Genomic DNA, 21,011 nt, shown 5'->3' on the forward strand with positions numbered 1-21,011 from the left:
TGTATATCTATATAAGCCCGCCCAGGCGTCACCTGGCGAGGAATGACTGCTAGTCAGACAGACACACGTTGTGTAGTATCAGTGAGCGTGCGGTCCGTGTGTAGAATGGGGAATGAGCGCGATCTATTTGAGCTTGAAAGAGGACGACACGATCATATCAGAAACTGCACGACTTGTCAGGTGTTCGAAGAGAGGTGGGGTGAGTGTCTTCAACTCGTGGCAGAACCAAGATGAAACCACGACTAGACGTCTTGGGGGTGGTCAGCCACCCCTCATTACAGATGTCGTACGTCGTAGGCTGCCTGACTGACAAAACAGAAACAGGAGGCGAATTGTGACGGAACTAACGGCAGACTTCAGTGCTAGGCGGAGTAAAAGTGTCTCTGAATACACAGTGCATCGAACACTCTTGGGCCTCCACAGCCGACGACCCATGCATGTGCCAATGTTAAAACAACGACATCGGCAATTACACTGAAATGGGCATGTGACCATCGGCACTGGACGTTGGAGCAGTGGCAGAGCGTTGCATGGTCTGATGAATCCCGATACCTTCTTCATCATGCCGATGGCAGGGCGCGAATCCGTCGTCATCCAGGGGAACAGCTCCTTGACATCTGTACTGCGGGACGGAGGCAAGCTGGCGGCGGCTCCATTATGCTCTGGAGGACATTCACGTCGGCATCCATGGGTCCAGTTGAGTTCGGGCAAGAGCCATGACGACCAAGAAGTATCGTACGCTGGCTGCAGAACACGTACTACACGCCTTCGTGACGATCGTGTTTCTTGACGGGAGTGATATTTTTCAACAAGATAATGCGTCATATCACGAGGCCAGGAGTGCGATGGAGAGGTTTGAGGAACACAATGGCGAGTTCCAATTGATGTGTTGACCAAATCTGAATCCGATCGAACACATTGAAAGTGGCGTCAGAATTCATCGCCTCCCTCCCCGGAATTTACGGGAATTAGGTGACTTGAGCGAGCAGATGTGGTGCCCATTCCCTCCATCGTTCTCTCAAGGCCTCATTGCTTGCATGCCACGACGCGTCGCCGCTGTTACTTGTGCCAAAGATGGGCTTAGCGGCTATTAGGTAGGTGGTCATAATGTTCTGGCTGATCAGTGTACATTCCGCAAGAACCTATGAACACCTGCAATGCTCTGGTTTTTCACCAAAAGAAACTCATTGACAGCTCTCCGCATGGAACGCACTTCCGTTACAGACGCGATTCTGAAGGCCAGGTATAGTGTCGCCACCTGTCGGAACTTCTTGTTTCTCATATCTAGAGAACCAGCAAACCAATCTTTCATCTGCTAGATGCACACACCACAATCGATGTTCGCTCAACTAAATAAAGGCGCGAAATGTGCAGAAGCAGTCAACCGAACAATCTACATGGGAGGGAATAATGGTCCAGCGCAATCACACGTGCCTATTCAATCTTCTCAAATTTCCACGTGATCACGAAAGTTACCCAACACATACTAAGTATTAGTTCGTTATTCTGCCGTCTGGAGGTCGACACACTTAACTCAGCTACATTCGTGCATTCCAACAGGCCTTTCCATTTGGACGGCTCCAGCCGTTAACGGGAAACGTGGATCAGTCCCACCACAGACCGTGCCGGCCGAAGTGGCCGTGCGGTTAAAGGCGCTGCAGTCTGGAACCGCAAGACCGCTACGGTCGCAGGTTCGAATCCTGCCTCGGGCATAGATGTTTGTGATGTCCTTAGGTTAGTTAGGTTTAACTAGTTCTAAGTTCTAGGGGACTAATGACCGCAGCAGTTGAGTCCCATAGTGCTCAGAGCCATTTGAACCACCACAGACCGCGCATAGACAGAATCATCCTGCGAAATTGTTCACATATATATTTGATCGATATACTTAGAATTAAATGTTAGGATACCCGTTTCAGCTGAATGGCATTCGACAATGAGCGAAGTATTGGAAATACATCCTGCTGACGGCTGTGGCTCTGGAAATACAAATATCTCTACTATTCTTATGATTTGGCAATGTATCCCTTCGCCATCACAGTATCCCACGCCAATCCCATACATTCCTTTGCACATGTCGGAACACAAACACATACTTTATAAGTCTGAAGCTCAAGGTGAACCTATCACACATCCCCTACTATTAAATATAATACTTCGTCAATAACTGATTGCTGGCAATACTAAATAATACTGACAGAAAATCAACGATGGATGGACATGTCTAATACGTTTTCTTTCGAGTGGTACCACTGTATCCTAGAAAGAGAGGCATATACGTCTTACAAACAGCGAGACGTTAAAAAAAAAACACACAACCATATCATAAGCAGTCTTGGTTCTACAGGTACATACAAGTATCCATGTTAAAAGCTATACCTGCTTTACAAATCGAGGTATGACACTACCTCTGAATGAGGTGGTTTTTTGTCCAGACAGATACCGTGATTGTGAACGCTGGAGTGTATAGTATCAGACAAACAGTGCCCTTACACGTCGCCGACAGTGTAACCTCGTAACAAAATTACCCAATTTAGATAGTGATTCAACAACGGTACGTGGTATGAAACTGGTATTTGCGAATCCCTCACGCCACCGCAGCTAGGTATTTCTACAGTATTTGTAACACACTCTGTCTCAATGCCATGTCAGAGGTTTGGTGATATATCCGCTGGGCTATAGGCAATGGTTGATTGAGAAGGATCACAAACAGTAGATGGTGTGCTGACTGAGGTCGTAATAAATGTAGACTAAATTTTCTGATCTCTAATGCTGCGCTACCTGCTAGAAATGCTGTCTGGGATTTGGAATCAAGTCCCTCCATTCAAGCATATACCCGCATTGTATCCTATGGAGGGGTCTTTTAATGATTACAGCCATTAGTGAATCATATTTCTGGCACTCTCATATCTCGAAATGAGTCACCTCTCTTGAACCTATCTGCTATAGTAAAATTCCAGCCTCGCTTTATGTAGTCCCTATACTTCCTGCAAATGTCCTCTCACACTCTGCACTACCATCCCTGCAGCTTTGCGCATGTGATCATTCCAATGTAAGTCGGAATTGAGTAGTAGTTGGAGGAAACTATATTTACCACTTTCTGCATACCATGTAGAAACAGGCCAAGCTATGACAGGACTGTGATTTGACTATTCGATGGAAACGGGAACTGAGAGAAGGATGAGGATTTTTGCTCCTGTAACTCTGGTGCACCCCCAAACTACAAACATGTACTACAGATCCATGTCCATTCACATCTATCTCCCTGACATGCTATTTTCTTTATCCTGTACCATCCATCAGAGGAAAATTACGAACTATAAAAGCTCAACTAACTTCATCCAATAGAGCATTAGATAAGAACTTTACTGCACCTCTCTCCTCCCATATATCGAAAACAAATACCGCATGCGTGCAGGCATCGAGCAAATGTGACAATCCTATTAAATATACAGGTATTGATCAACCGCACAGACCGGTTTAAAGTTCCATCACCTTTACTCTAGGAGGATGATCGTATCCTGCAGACGATGCTGTAAGTCGCAAGAGACGCCCCCTGTGGCCCTGTCTCGTTGTTTGAAAAATTGCATTTTTTTCTGCTCTAACATGCTTTGTACACTGCCAAACATTTTGTTTTTCTGCCACGACTTTGAGGTCTGTGTCAGGTTCTGTTCCACTGCCTCTCGCAGACAACAATGACGTCACCCCAAAGTACCATTATCCAAGACATTGCACTGTGACGTGATTGACTTCATTCAAGATGGCTGCTGTGACATCAGCTGATGATGCGATTGACGTCATTTATTAAGACGTTCTGATGCATGGCTTCTCGCAGACAACAAGGACATCACCCCAAAGTACAGTTATCCAAGACGTCGCACTGTGACGCGATTGACGTCATTCAAGATGGCTGCCGTGACGTCAGCTGATGATGCGAGTACAGTCACCCAAAATGGCTGGGAAGAGCCACACCCCCATGCCAAGCCCTCCTGGTGGGAAGTTTGAATTTTGGAGGAAAGATAGGCCAATTGGGCTACCTCTAGATGTCACACGGTGTGAATCATATTGTTACTGCTGTTACCATAACACACTGCACACCCTCGATGATTTTAAATAAAAGTCATTTACAAAATAAGGAAATTGGAAGAGTTTTACGGCGTTGGCGTCGATTTCCAAACTACATTTAAACTCATCAGTCACATTGATGGAATAGCTAATGCCTCTGCATCCCGTTCTGACTGATTCCTCATATTCCAGTCACGTATGAAATCACTGTTTTGGTGCTAGCCATCCCCAGAATGTGACACGCATTGGGAGTGGATGACAGCGGGAAATATCTGATGTCGCGAGTATACCTGAGGTGTATGTGATTATGCTGTCTGTCTTCACGGTATATGTACAAGTATCTGGCGGCCAATAGCTATATGAATGATGTAAAAACAGCTGCACAATATAACAATGCAAGTGTTCAGCTGGACCTGCTATAGTGTACAAACAGGATAGCCAATACAGCTATAACAATACATCCCCTCGTTGGCACCCCTAAGCGTACCCTCGCATTTTCCTTGTTGTACTATCAATAGTGATGTTGATTACAGTACACCAACTCACGTAGGTGATGTCTTTCCAATCATTACGTCCGCAGGTGCGGTATTCATTATCATACACAGTTCCAGACGCATGTCCTTCATTACAGTTGTTTGAGAGAATCTCGGCAGGATGCAGCACCTTCCAGAAGCACTGATTCGAAGACTTTGTCAGATAATTTCCTAGGACTGAGGAGAATCGAGACATACAGCTGGTGTGAGTGTAGGTATAGAATAACTTTTCCAGGCGCTGTACAGATAGAGAAGATAACTGCACTGTTTGTGTAAAATGTGTATATATTGCAGTGTAATGTTACTGTGGCTTATGTTGTGACATGACCAGAGGAAATGAGCGTGTGTCCTATCGTGAGGGACGTATAGATTCAGCGCAATGATAACTGCGAGGGGATGAGAGAGATTTTTACGTGGAAAATTAAGTGTGCTATAGATAGTGAGAATCGTTCCAGAACCACAGCAATCAAGAGGAGACATTACTTGTAAATCGATTGGTGTCAGATTGCAGCAGAAATCGTAATATTTAATTCTAGTAAGACTGGTAAATATCTTCCTGCTTCCCAATATTCTTGTGAGTCTTGTATGTATTTGATGATCTATAGAATTTCCGAGAGGTCGACTTGGTTCTTGTTTTACATAGCCATATGACATCAGTATAACATAGAGAACCTTATTAGATCCACTTGCAATGGTGTGTAGTTATGCACGTGCATTTTGCGGATACATCAGTCGCGCTGGGGCAGGTAAGCTCGGCTAGACACTGCTCGAATTTCCCGTTAGGATCATGAGGATCAATGCACCCTGTGCTATTCTGGAACAGATTTCTCCAGCATCTGCGAGAGTAAGTCACTCGGCAATTAGGTCTTCGCTGGAACGTGGGTAGAGAGAGGGATCATGTCGACAGCGGTGAACACGAGCGCAAGTGACCTATCTTCCCACCATTGTCTTAGGTAGGTAGAGGTATGTTGCATTGTTCTGATGGAATTTGAACTTCCCTTCATTTTATTGGGGAGGGGTGGGGAGGGGAGCTGGGGTTTGGTTAGTGGAGGTAGCCCAGTGGACCTATCTTCCTGCCAAAATCCGCCATCTTGGATGACGTCACAACCGCCATGTTGGATGACGTCATGTGTTGTTGCCAAGTCTACAGGCCAGCATCTTGGATGATATCATCACCACTGTCTCGGACACATCTAGCAACAATGGAGAGTGGGGCCGTAACAGCTTTTTCCCCCTACTCAACCATCTTTGCAACCATGCAACCATGTCACCATGCTGTGCGGCACAGATGGGATCAACATGCCGTATGGACCACTCAGGATTGGCATCACATTCTCTTCAACAGTGAGTTTTGCATTTGCCTTCAACCAGACAATCATCGGAGACGGATTTGGAGGCAATCCAGTCAAGCTGAACGCCTTAGATACACTCTCTAGGGAGTGCAGCAAGGTGGAGGTTCGCTGCTGTTTTGGGGTGGCATTATCTGGGACCAACGTATGCCGCTGGTGGTCATGGAAGACGCCATAACAGCTGTACGATACGTGAATGCCGTCCTCTGACCGATAGTGCAGCCATATTGGGGAGACATTCGTCTTCATGGGCGACAATTCGCACCCCCATCGTGCACTCTTGTGAATGACTTCCTTCAGGATAACAACATCGCTCGACTTGAGTGGCCAGCATGTTCTCCAGACATGAACCCTGTCGAACATGCCTGGGATATAAAAGGGCTGTTTATAGACGATGTGACCCACCAACCACTCCAAGGGATCTACGCTGATTCGCCCTTGAGGAGTGGAACAATCTGGACCAACAGTGCTTGATCAACTTGTGGATAGTATGCCACTATGAATACAGGCAAGCATCAATGCAAGAGGACGTGCTACTGTACATTAGAGGTACCGATGTGTACAGCAATCTGGATCACCACCTCTGAAGGTCTCGCTGTATGGTGGTACAACATTCTATATGTGGTTTTCGTGAGCAATAAAAAGGGCAGAAATGATGTTTATGTTGATCTCTATTCCAATTTTCTGTACAGGTTCCAGAACTCTCGGAACTGAGGTGATGCAAACCTTTTTTTGATGTGCGTATAGTTACTGCTACTCTCATAGTTGTCGAATATTTATAATAGTGCCTTACAAAACACATTCTCTTTCCAGAAATACTTCCACACTTTCCTCCCTGATCGGCTGTCATTCCATGGCCGTCATTCCACAATGGTGCTTTTCCAACATAAGGTTATTTGCAAACATTCCCTCGATTCGATGTCGCCCTACCCTGCTCTGGCCTTGTCATCAGTTTTTTCTGTAACTCCCTGGCAGGTCAAAACTGTGTGCCATACCAGTACTCGAACCTGTGACCTTTGCCTTTTTTACCAACTGAGGTTCCCAAGCACCACTCACGAGTTGCCCTCATAGTTTTACTGCCCCCAGTCCTCATCACCTATCTTCCAAAACTGTGAGGGTGGGTGGCACATCATGCTTGGGTATCTCAGTCAATACAGCACTTGCCCATGAAAGACAAAGGTCCCAAGTTCAAGATCTTGTGTGGCACAAAGTTTTAGTCTGCTAACGAATTTTAAATCATTCCACACTCCGGTGCAGACTGTGAAATATAGAAGGTAGGAGAAGAGGCACTGGACGAAGGAACAGGTCACAAGTCATGCTTCGATAGCTCAGTCGGAGGAGCAATTGTCTTCGAAAGGCAAAGGTCCCAGGTTTGAGTCCCTGAGGGTATTTCCCCCCCAAAAATCTCAATAATTGTGAGGGAATGTTGTCAACTATAGGAGTCTTGTTTCAGCTTAAGCCTCTTAGTGCCACGTCAAATTCTTCTCCCAGTATCATATCTCCTATCTCATTTTCATTTACTTCTTCTTCCCTTCAAGTTCATTTTCCACATATAGCTCTTTTATACAATCTTTCCACCTTTCAGCATTCCCCCTTTCGCCAGAACTGTTTTTACATCTGAGTTCTTGATATTCATACAGCTGCTTCTCTTATCTCCAAAGGTCTCTCTAATTTTCCAATAGTTGGCATCTATCTTTCCCTTAGTCATATGTGCTTCTACAGCCTTGTATTTGTCCTCGAACCATTCTTGCTTAGCCATTCTCCATTTTCTGTCAACCTCATTTTTTAGATGTCTGTATTCCATTGTGCCTGCATGTGGGTGTTGGCTCTGTGTCTATCTTGGCTACAGTAATGCATCCGTTGAGCTGGTCATAGTAGCTCACTCACATTCCTATTTTCGTTTTGATTATTAGACCAATTCCTGTGTTACTTCTGTTTGAGTTTGTATTTATAACCCTGTACTCACCTGACCAGAAGTCCTGTTCTTTTGACACCACACTTTACTAATTCCCACTGTATCCAACTTCAACCTATCCATCTCTCTTTTTAAGTTCTCTCCATCGGAGCAGGTTTCGAAAGGCCCAGTGGTACAGACCAACTGACATGTCAGCCTCAGCTCATAGGCATCACTAGATGCAGATATGGAGGGGCACGTGGTCAACACGTGGCTCTCCCGGCCATTGCAGTTTATGAGAGCGGAGCCACTACTACTCAGTCGAGTAGTTCCTAAATTGGCCTCAAGGGCTTAACTACCTACCCAATTAAGGAAGCAAATATTCCATGCTCCAACCTGTAGAATGCCAGTTTTGTTTGTTCCTGATTATATCCTCCTGCGTAGCCATGCTTGGAAATCCAAATCGGGGACTATTTGCTTCTGGGATATTTTGCCCAAGAGGATGCCATCATCACTAAGCAATGCAGTACAAATGCATGTTCATGGGATAGCTAGCTACTGCAGTTTCCCCTTTCTTTCAGATATTTGTAAAAACAACATGTTGGCTAATGTTAGACCAGATCAGTCAGTCATCCACACTGTTGCCCCTGCTCCTATTGAAAAGGCTACTGCCCTCTTCAGGAACCACAAGTTTTTCTGGCCTCGCCACAATACCCCTCCATTGTGGTTGCACCTGCAGTACAGCTAATAGCTGGCCATATACTACAGGTATTTATAATAGGACTGGTTTTTGTTTACAGCAGCTATTTTCTTGAGTTTCAGAGTAGTACCTAAATTATCTTTCTCCACAATTCAGACATACATTCGTCAACCAATTTCATTAAAAGAATTAAATAGAATTATTTCCATTAATGTTTGAAATGTTGCACCACACTATAATGTATACAGTCATCGTCACATGGAAATTCTCATGCCTTAGTTAATGATGTTGAGAAGATGGTAACAAGTGAACCATGTGGCCATGTTTGCATAATAGTTCAGTGATATGAAGCAACACAGTCTTGATACTTGAGAGAATGTAAAAATCATCTGTTTTCTTGTTGTGTGTGCAACACGTGCTTTCCTTGACAGGTCATTTTCAATAAGAAATGGACATTATGCACAATTGGTGAAGAACTGAATCAAGTTTAAAGCAGAGATTATCCACTTCTGCAGTGACATTTGTTTGTAATTCGCAAATAGAGCGAGGGAAAAGCAACTGCCTATATGCCTCCATATGAGCCCTAATTTCTCATATCTTATCTTCATGGTACTTATGTGCAATGTATGTTGGCAACAGTAGAATTGTTTGACAGTCAACTTCAAATACCAATTCTCTAAATTTCCTCAATAGCGTTTCTCAGAAAGATAATCACCTTCCTTCCAGGGATTGCTATTTAAGTTCCTAAAGCACCTCTGTAACACTTACATGTTGTTCAAACCTACTGGTAACAAATCTAGCAGCCCACCTTTTGCTTCAATGTCTTTCTTCAATCTGACCTGGTAATGATCCCAAATACTTGAACAGTACTCAAGAATAGGTCTCATCAGCATCCTACATGCAGTTTCCTTTACAGGTGAATTACTCTTTCCTAAAATTTTCCCAACAAAGGCAAGTTGACCATTCACTTTCCCTGCCACAATCCTCACATGCTCGTTCCATCTCATATTGCTTTGGAATGTCACACCCAGGTATTTAAACAACTGCAATACTGTATCCGAACATTACAGGTTTGGTCTTCCTACTCATCTGCAGTAACTTACATTTTTCCACATTTAAGGCCAGCTGCCATTCATCACACCTACTTGGATATTTTGTCTAAGTCGTCTTGTATCTTCCTGCAGTCATTCAGCTTCAGCACCTTACCGTACACCATGGCATCATCAGTAAACAACTGAAGATTGCTGCCCACCCTGCCTGCCAACTCATTTATGTATATAGAGAACAACAGCGGTCCTATCACACTTCCCTGTGGTGCTACTGATGATACCGTTGTTCTGATGAACACCCGCCATCAAGAACAACATACTGGGCTCTACTATTTAAGAAGTCTTTGAGCCACATACATATCTGTGAACTTATTTCATATGCTCCTACCTTCATTAACAGCCTGCAGTGGGGCAGTGTGTCAACATACAATCTGCCTGTTGCCTTTCACCCATAGTTCACAGTATATCATGTGAGAAAAGAGCAAGCTGAGTATCTCATGACCGATGCTTTCTAAAAACACGCTGATTCATGGACATAAGCTCCTCAGTCCCAAGAAAATTTGTTATATTCAAACTAAGAATATGTTCAAGGATTCTGCAGAAAACAGAAGTTAGGGATATTGCTCTGAAATTTTGCGGATCCCCTCTTTTACCCTTCTTAAACACCAGAGTCACCTATGTCTTTTTCCAGTCGCTTTGGACTGCACTTCATAAGTTTCAATTTTTTCAATGTTGTTATGATAACAAGTGGGAGAGAGGGGGGAGGGGGAGGGGTTGGTTCAGGGCAAACACTCAAGACACCTGATATACTAAAGACTTAATGTAAGGCACATCTTTTTTACACCACAGTAATTTTGGAACTCCTACAATAAAGGCCGCAATGTGGAGCCACTGAGGGGGAATATTTTGAAAATCAGGTGGAGTTTAGTGAACATATCATTTCCTGTTGCCACATGATGAACAAAAGTATTCACATACTCTGAACTACCCTCGTACGCACTTCCCATTATGGATGGCACTGAAGTCAAGGTTGCCGCTTCACAAAACAGTTTGATTACAAAGAATAACTGAATCTTGGCTCATTATGTCACTAATAAAGAGGTAACATTCACCCATTATCTGAGCTACCTCACAAAATATTATGAGACATGTTTACTTTGATATGACTTCTGTCAGGGGTTCTCCAAAAAGGTTAACATGCTATTGAATTTTTTTGTAGTGTCATGCAAAAACAGTTTTAGGAAAATGAGCTGTAACATTAAAAAATGTCTCAAGTCAAATACTTAGTACAGTCAACAATAATCACAACTTTAATGCACAAAATACACACATGAGAAAATTACCAAGATAATACTATAATAAAAGACAAAATTGATCATAAAAAATGAACATTTGGTACATTTGTGTGGCAGATTGAGACTCAAACTCACATCACCAGCTTTCCATCCCTTACAGACAAATTCAAAACTCTAAATTGTCACTAAGTCTTCTCCTTATTTTCCACATTACAAGGGTGTATCAAACAGAAACAATTTAAATCTGGTGGTCGTGGTAATGGATGGAAATGGACTTGGCCCTGGCAGGACACTGGTGGGGATGTCTAGAATAGCATTATGATGCCCTTCATTACCATCCAGTGATGTGAGCAATCCCATATATTTTGTAATATTACGTTGGTGCATAAGTTCATAGCATTTTTGTTTTGCATGTTGGCACTCCGATTCCTATGGATTTATTTACCAATCGCCGGCCGGAGTGGCCAAGCGGTTCTAGGCGCTACAGTCTGGAACCGCGCGGGTGCTACGGTCACAGGTTCGAATCCTGCCTCGGGCATGGATGTGTGTGATGTCCTTAGGTTAGTTAGGTTTAATTAGTTCTAAGTTCTAGGCGACTGATGACCTCAGAAGTTAAGTCGCATAGTGCTCAGAGCCATTTTATTTACCAATCATCAGTTTTTATTTTTTGTAGTTCACTGTTGCTGTCTGACTTTACACATTGTCATTTGGAGATAGTGAAGCTTTTGATGATAGAAAAGAGTGCAAAGTAGAGAAATCAGAACATTTCTGATGTATTCTGTTTGAGTTCAGCAGTGTGTGCTAGCAGCAGGGGCAACCTAAAACATTTGCACCACGTATGGAGATAATTCCATTGGGCAGAGCATGGCAAGAAAACGGTTTTCTCGTTTTAAAGAGGATTGTTTAGACTTTCGGGGACCGATGAAAATCGTTTAAACGCATTAATCCACAATGATCCGTGTCAGAGGTCATTCCATCATCATGCCACATTTGCATGCAATGGAAAGGGTCCAAAAATCAAGTCTGCTGGTACTGCATGCTCTAAGCCAAAATCACAAAAATCAGTGGGTTTCCACATGTGTATCTCTGCTTGCTCATCATCAATTGGCTCATGAACAACATTATCATCCTGTATAATTACTGGTGACAAAATATGGTGTCTTTATGCTGACAGAATGAAAAGAAAGGAATAGCTGAGCCCAAACAAAGCAGCAACTCCCCATACAACGACTTTTGCAAATCCACAAAAGATAATGTTATGCATCTGGTGGAACAGTGACAATCCTGTGTACTACAATTGCTTTCCTATGGTGTAACCGTCATTGCTGACATTTATTGTCAACATTTGAGACTTCTTTCAGATGCAATTCAAGAACAATCATCAGGAAGATTGGGTGAAGTGATGCTAGTCCACAATAATACCTGCCCATGTTCTTCTAGACTGACCAAAAAACGTTATACAGGAGTTGGGTTGCGAAGTGGTTCCACACCCATCTCATTCACCCGATCTTGCACCCTCAGATATTCACCTTTCCCCCTCTATGTCTAACAACTTTCAAGGATCTTCCTCCAAACATGGCTCAACAAATTCTTCACCTCAAAACCGTGTGATTTCTAAAGTCGTGGAATTGCAAAGTTACCCCAGTGTTAGCTGACTGTTTTAAATAGTAAAAGAGAGTATATTATTCACGGCTAAAGTCTCTATTATGTGTATCTGTTGTGTTTATTAAACTTCTGAAAAAATGCTATGAATTTATGTACCAACCCAATAAGTGCTGAATTATGCACAAGGAACTATCTACACAAAAGCCTTTGCACAGTGCCAATGGTTTCTTTTCTTTTCCTCTCCCCAGAGAGCTGCTTCACTGCAAGGTTGCAATCTTTTCTGCTCCTCTGTTTCTTAACTACAAGGAGAGCTGAAAATTAATGCCCCTCACTGCTTTAAGTCAAAACTCTTGAAGATTTTTAACAAAATCCAACATTATTAACATTTTACATCTTTATTGTTCATATCTACAAATTTAAAGCTGTCTTCCACTAGAAGGCTCTCAATTGTAGCAAGTAACATGGTGGTGTTCACGTAACTATTTCAGTGTGTGAGAAACAACTCAGAGAACTGAAACCACAAATTCAAAGTGTTCATCCGCACATGGAGCATTCACTTTCCCCTTCAGCATGACAGTGCCAGTCCACACATGAATGTTGCAAAACATGCCTTGCGTTCATTGTCCTTGATCATCCTCTGTATAATTCCATCTTGGTCACATCTGATTTTCGTCTGTTTCCAAAAGCTGAAGAACATTTTCAAGGACTTCAATTACTTTTCAGCATGCCCTTATAGTAAACTGCAAACTCTGAACCAATTCTTGAGAAATATTGCCAGATTCTCCAGAAAGAATCTCAGTAAGTGTTGAACAGCTCTGTCTTCTCTTGTCCAGATATGCAAATCAACATACTGCTGTATAACCTAAATCCAAGAGTTCACCTATGGGGTTCCACGACATTACAACTTGCCTGACTGTCTTGGTCTCAGAGTAGAGATAGTGCCACCTCAAATTCTTTTGTTGAATCAAACCCAGTGGCATTTTATTACTTTTTTCATTAATAAAGTTGTATTTGCTCTTCCCCTGAAGTAGCTTATGATTTTGCCTTTATTCTACACTTTGTATTCAAAATCATAGACACTTGGGGGGGAGGAGGGGAAGAGATAAATGAAACACAATTAATTAATTCTGGATAAAATAATTTTGGGAATTGGACCATGTCATTGTAAACTACTAACACAACTGAGTTGCTGATGTATGGATCAGCTTGCTGCTATCCTCATCCGAGAGGCAAGCCAACCTGAAGAAGGTCACAACAAGTTGATCAAAATGTTGGCAATTTAGTTGTTTTAGTGGTTTACAGTGACAAGGCCCAATCTCCAAACTTATTTTATCTAAAGTGACACAGGCCACAGAAGCCTACAAACAATTAATTCATGTTTTAATGAAATCAATATAACTTTTTCTAGCTATTATTCAGCTTCCTGATTTCTCTCATTTTCAATTTTACACCTAGTGCATACAGAACTGCAGCCTAACCATAAATTATGGCATTAGTGCTAGCATAACTTATAACAAATTGGGCTGGAATAAAAAAAATGTGCATTTCATTGTGAGAAGAAAGGTCAACATGAAGTATTGATGTACTGAAGGCAAAAAAAGGAGCACACACACAACTGGGTTTGGAATGGAAACATTAGTACTGGTCCATTAAAGTACTCTCTGTCACACACATGGTATGGTGGCTTGTGGAGTATGGATGTATACGGAAACAATTTTATCCTGAGAAGCGGTACTAAGTATACTGCCACTAACAATATAATGCAACGCCTGTACAGAACTGTAGAGCAGATGAAGATACTCCAGTCTCCCAGTTTACCCACATTGAAAATTTGGAGACTATCTTGGAACCCTGCACTAAAAGTAATCGCATTGTGAATAAAAGTGATTTGAAGAAGCACTTCCAGAAGCATGGTACAAAAGAGGCATGGTTCCAAGAGGGAGGGAAATTTACTTAAAACATTCATATTTTTATGTATATCAATTTCCAAATTTCTCAGCCAATTGTCAAAGAGGCTCGAAAATTGTTGGCATTCTAAAAAATTACAAACCATATTTAACAAATGATACTTTCCAGTGATGTGCCTCCAAGCTTACTCACAAGGATGGGCTTGTGTCTTTACCAGCTGCAGTAAACATTCTAGACAGGAAATTGTTCCCATTCACAAGCTGGCAACAACAATTCCAACAAGGTTCGTAAGCCCTGAAGTAGAGTTGATGACCTACTTGAGGTTAATTAAGATAAATAAGATAGTAAGGAAAGATCCACAACTAAGAATTAAATATCAAAGACTCATTTTCCTGAATGTAGGATTAAAGGAAAGGACTGTCAGACAAACTATTCTTCATCTTTTACATAGTCGCATAGGTGTGGTCTACAGACTTGAGTTTACTATCATAGTCACCAGGTGAATGCGCATTTCAGTTTTATATTGTAAATTATGACAAAGTTGTGAGAGTCTGTTACTACTACAGCGCTTACATTAATTGCATGACATACACAAATTTCAATTTTTCAGATGAACATTATTCAAACTACATATTTATTTGAACTGCAATGTCTTGGAAGTTATGTTAACACTATGTACTAACTGTTCACCTAACCAATTGCTGCTCTATGAAAATCATGCTATATTATTATTAAAATTGTACACATCTGTGGCAGTTAGAAATATGCAAGAATCAAACCATGGATCTGCACCTGGGGCAAAATATCAGGAATGGAGATATAGAAACAGACAGACTCAATCAGTAGTATGTACACAGAAGTAAAAAGAGATGCATCTTACTATTACAGCACTTAGTATGACAATGTAAATCACATCTTTTAAAAAAATATCAGTCCATTTACTCAAAAAAATTGTAATTCTAGTCAACAGTTACTCATCTCCTAAACAAGCTCCAAAGTCAATCTATCTAGGTGTCTGATACTTTTACTCTTAGTTGGCATCAAGATGTAGCAAAGATTGGTCAGGAAGGAATGAAGGAGCTATACAATAGTGATTCACTGCATATCACACTTGTGGTGGTACAATCAAAAAGCTTAATCCGTAACGATCTATAAAGATAGATATTCACCCTCTCCCAGGAAAGAATTAACATAATTTTACTGTTAGCAATATATGCACTAATAAACTAAAGATAAAGTGCTAATAGTTGATTCCTTGAAATATTTTCTTGATTCTTTATCTGAAGAATTGTGCCGTTTCGTACAAGCATGTCTGTAAAGTAAGTAACATTTTGGAAAAACTCTTACAAAACATTTTTTCAAAGCAAGATTTATTTTTACAGGAACATTTCTAAACTATTTTTCTACACAATTTCCACCATTGCTGGGGCATTTGTTATAGTGGGAAATTAACTTTTTTATGCCATCTTGATGGAAAGATGCTGCCAGTGAAGACAGCCATACAGTTTTTTGCATCATCATCACTGTCAAAGCACCATCCTCCAACATCATGTTTCAAGTTCAATTAGAAGTGGTAGTCAGATGATGTGAGATCAAGGCTGTATGATGGGTGATCGAACTGCTCCCAACCAAATTACTGAACAAGATTTTGGGGGACACCTGCAGAATGGGGATGAGTATTGTCATGAAGCAGTCGCAAAATATTTACAGTAATAAAGAACATATGGGTAAGTGAAAGCATGCCAGAGGAGTGGAATACTGGAATAATATTCCCAATACATAAATAAGGAGAAACACTCGATTGTGAAAACTATGGGGGCATAGCCCTACTGAAACAAGTACATAAGATTTTCTCTGGAGTGCTGAATGAAAATATAAAGAAGTGCGCCAAAAAGATACTCGGAGAATACCATCAAAGATGGCGGCTAGTGTAAAAATTCGTTGTGCGTCTCCGAGAAAAAAATGTGAATTTTGCCGTCAAAATGAAGAATTGTGACAGTTGTAAGGATGAAATTACAAAACTCAGCGAAAGGGTGTCTAGTTTACAATTTATTATCAGTTACTTGAAGATGGGTATCAAGAAACTTAAAGAAGAAAAAAGTGAACGGAACATGAAAAACTCGCGCCATGAAAGTACGAATATGTCGGAGAATTGGACGGAAGTGAAGTACAAAAGACGCAAACAGATAATACAAGATACAGAAAACGGCGAAAGAAACATAAATGTAGTGAACGAAAATTACTTTCAAGCTCTTTCGACTACGGATTGTGAAAGTGAAGTTAACAGTGCGAGTGTACCATGTGGAAAACCAAACGACTTTGTGAATAAGGTAAAACGTGGGATATTTCAGCAGCAGTTAAGTAAAAGATCATATGCGAAAGTGCTCACGAAAAATCTTCCACCGATAAGCTGCTCTACTGAGACAATATCGACATGTGTTAGCAAAAAAGACAAAATAAATAGTGCCAAACAAGACTTCGCCTACTACAAAGGTAGGCAGAAAACAGGTAATCTCGGAACAGCAAGTACCGGTAAAATTGAACTGTATGCCGACAGCTAAGGACGAAATATAGCCACTGAATTTCGGCATACAAGTAGTCAGAATTTTATTTTTAACTGTACAATAAAACCAGGAGCAAAATTCAGTGCTGACGTCAATGAGTCAAGAAAAAATTTCCGCATTGAGCAAAAAGGACTTTTCCATCTTCCTGGCGGGATCAAATGATATAGCTAGGAATGAAAAAAATGATCTCTTAATCTCGCTGAAAAGAAAACTGTATGAGCTGAGAGGAACAAATGTTATTGTTTTTTCAGTGCCACACCGTTACGACTTGATAGAATGGTCCTGTGTAAATAAAGAAATTGAAACTGCAAATAAAAAGATGCAAAATATTTGCAAGCAGTTTGAAAATGTAACATTTGTGAACATCAGCAATTTAGGGAAAAGATTTCACACAACACATAGTTCTCATCTAAATGTACTTGGAAAAAACGTAATAGTAACAAAAATTTTAGAACTTGTAAATAAAATCTCAAATGTGCAGTGTGATGATAGAAAAGTCATACCTCTCATGGACAGGAAGTGTGTGTTACCCGTAGACTCCAATGTGAAATCTGCTGTCAGCGAAGGTACACCTCTCCAAGACAAATCTGAAATTTTATTAATGCAAGTAAACACTCCAAATGTCAATAATTCACAGAAAGGCACAGCAGTTATGGAACAACAAACACCAGAAATAAGTGAAACAGCAGCAGCACCATCATTATCAGCAGAAGCAGCAGTAGCAGAACCAATAACGACTCGAGCAGCAACACAGCAATGCTTAAGGAGGAGCCAAAGCAAAAATACATCTGTGTCATTCAGTGATAATTTTTTATGGTTTCAAGCCAAGAAGAAAATAAAAATGTGAAAAACCAGCCTGCTAACTCACAGATAAGTCACAACAACATCCTATTTTTAAACATTCAGGGTCTTGAAAATAAAGCTGAAATTCTGGAGGAGTCATTGCCACAGAATAAGTATTCTTTCTTATGTCTATCAGAACATTGGCTTAAACCAGAACAAATACAATACTATGTACCAGAAGGTTATAAACATGGAAACAGTTTTTGCAGACCTCAGTACCGTAATGGTGGTACTGTTATCTATGTTTCAAATGAAATAGAGTGTAGAGAACTAGATCTTAGTTGGGCATGTGTAGAGAAACACTTTGAAATTACCGGGATCATATGTGATATAATGAAACTTATCATAGTATGTATCTACCATTCCCCTGACTCAGATGGTAAAACTTTTTTAGATAATTTAGACAGTGTACTTTGCTACATAACGAAATGGAAACAGTATGTAACTGTAATTGGGGGAGACTTTAATTCAAGCTTTGATGTAACATGTAACAAACCCAGTGTAAATAAGTTACTGAATATGCTAAGGCAGCACAACTTCCATCATATAAATTCAGAACCAACAAGACTACAAGCGTGCTTGGATAATGATTTTGTCAACTGTGCTCGTGATATGTACTCCATCAAGGTAAAGGAATTTGTTTTCTCAGACCACTCCATGTCAACAGTAGAGTTAGGACATTTTATAAAAGGGGATGAGAGCAAGGCTACACAAAAGTTAACAAAATCTAATATCTTAATATTAACAAAACACAATCTCATAAAAATAAAAACACACCAGCTGAGCATAACAAACTGGGACAAATTATTTCAAAACTGTGATTCCAGTGCCCAAACAGTTTATGAAACATTCCACAATTACTTAACAGGTATTTTAAAAGCCCATCTTGTTCAAAAGAAATACCATAAAACAAGAAAGGGTAAAATTTGGTACGCCAAAGAACTGGAGAACCTAAAAAATAAGCTGCTGCTGTTGAAACGCCTTGCCAAAGTAAACAATTCCAATGAAATTAAGGATCTTGAAAAAATCACTAAGAAACTGTATAAGAAAGAGTTGCAATTGGCGAAACAAAGACACAACACAAATTTCATAAAATATAGTAAGAACCAATGCAAAACAACCTGGTCAGTAATTAATACTGTTAAAGGTGAAGTCAGAAACTTCAACAAGACAGTCCCAATATCAGCAGATACATTCAATAAATATTTTGTAAGCTGTGCTTATGATATCAAAAAGCTGATCAGTAAACCCAATGTAACATGTATAGATTATCTGAAGAGAGCAAACCTAAATCATAATAGGGCCAGATGATCATTGAAACACTTCAAAGAGGTACGCCAACATGAAGTTCTTAAAATAGTCAAAGAAATGAAAAATTCATACAGTACAGATATTTTTAATATGTCAAACAATCTATTGAAAGAAATCATACATTACATTGCAGCACCATTAACATATTCTATAAACCTGTGTCTCATAGAAGGGTTTTTTCCTGATCCTCTCAAACTATCTAAAGTAACTCCAGTCTTTAAGAAGGGTGTCAAATCAGATCCTGCAAACTACAGACCAATTTCACTAATTCCAGTACTAGGAAAAGTCTTTGAAGGCATAATATATAAGCAGATGTATGAGTACCTAGAACTAAATGGTATGTTAAGTGCATCACAGTTTGGTTACAGAAAAGGAAGGTCAGCTATACATGCCATAGAGCTCTTAGTCAGAGACATTCTAGCAGCATTTGAGGACCATGCGCACACACAGGTAACCTTATGTGATCTGAGCAAAGCTTTTGACTGTGTTGACCACTCACTTCTGCTCTCTAAACTTGAGTACTATGGAATATGCGATAAAAGTTTAAAACTCATCAAATCGTACCTCAATAAAAGGAAACAGGTGGTAAGTTCAGGAAGTCATCTGTCAAACATACTCTAGGTTCAACACGGAGTGCCACAGGCATCTAAATTGGGACCACTTCTTTTCCTTGTACACATAAATGACTCACCAGGAAATATAGATGTAAAGTCATATATGTATGCAGATGACACAACCTTTCTATCTGTAAACCATGTACTTGATAATGCAACATCATGGTTTAATGCCAATGGTCTGCTGTTAAATGAGGAAAAGTCCCAGAATATGTGGTTCAGTCTATCAAAGACTACAAAAATAGAAAAACAAAAGGCAGAGTTTTTAGGTATTGTACTTGACAACAGTCTAACATGGAACTCTCATGTTGATCACATAGTGGTTAGGTTGTCAAGAGTTATATATTTTTTGAAGAGACTGATGTGTTGTGTGACATTTGAGTACCTAAGGACAGCGTACTTTGCCTTTTTTCAATCTGTTTTAAGGCATGGGTTAATACTCTGGGGAAACAGCAAAAAATAAATGAAATTTTGGTGATCCAGAAGAAAGCAATCAGAGTAATGGCTAAGGTAGTAGTAGTAGTAGTAGTAGTAGTAGTAGTTTATTCATCCAGAGACAATGTACATTGATGGATTTCGTCAAAAAATACATAGTATATATATACACACATATAGGGTGAACAATACTATACAAAATACAGATGTGCATAGTAGATTACATAACATCAGACCACATTGAAATAGCATGTACAACTTTGATTATTTACATTGATGTATGAGAAAGACTTTTTACATGGAATACACAGTTGATATTTAGATATAACACATACAATTCTAGCACTTTTGTACATATTATTTATTTAGATCATAGCAACAGTCAGATAGAAATTACTATTGGCACAGAGTACATAAATATAATTGTTTAGTATGAAGCTATTCCAGGTATTCTTTTACACTATGATAGCAGTTGGTCACTAAACATTTGAATACTGCTTCTTTAAATGAAGACAATTTTTTTATTTCTTTTATCTTTACCGGTAGTTTGTTAAACAATCTGCTTCCTTGTATGTTTGTTTGTTTCTGCGCCAAAGCCTTGTTAACTCTTTTTGTATGAATGTCATTGCACTTTCTTGTGTTGTAAGTATGTAGATCCGAGTTGGATTGGAAATTGTTAATATTTCTTTTTACATTAATTACGCTTTTCTGTATATAGAGGCACGGTAGGGGTAGAATATTCAGCTGTTTAAATAATTGCTTTGAAGGAGTTAGCCTTGAACTGTTGGTAATTATTCTAACAGCTCGTTTTTGTAGAGTGAAGATGGTTTTGAGATTTTTCTTACTATG

The 21,011-nt window shown here is 40.3% G+C and overlaps 1 protein-coding gene across 2 annotated transcripts in view; it reads right to left on the bottom strand.

The window, feature by feature from the left end:
* The window catches only part of LOC126411514 (uncharacterized), a 410,659-nt gene extending 390,906 nt beyond the window's left edge, over positions 1-19,753 (bottom strand). Inside the window, exons 1-2 of one of the 2 annotated variants that reach the window (XM_050081368.1) lie at positions 19,678-19,753; positions 17,463-17,546 (exon numbers count right to left, since the gene is read on the bottom strand). The gene's annotated coding sequence lies outside the window, so the exon portion shown is untranslated. The remainder of the gene's footprint in view (positions 1-17,462; positions 17,547-19,677) is intronic. The other variant, XM_050081369.1, reaches the window with a different exon arrangement.
* Positions 19,754-21,011: the final 1,258 nt, after the last annotated feature.

Source organism: Schistocerca serialis, chromosome 1, assembly GCF_023864345.2.
Source record: "Schistocerca serialis cubense isolate TAMUIC-IGC-003099 chromosome 1, iqSchSeri2.2, whole genome shotgun sequence".
NCBI lineage: Eukaryota > Metazoa > Arthropoda > Insecta > Orthoptera > Acrididae > Schistocerca > Schistocerca serialis.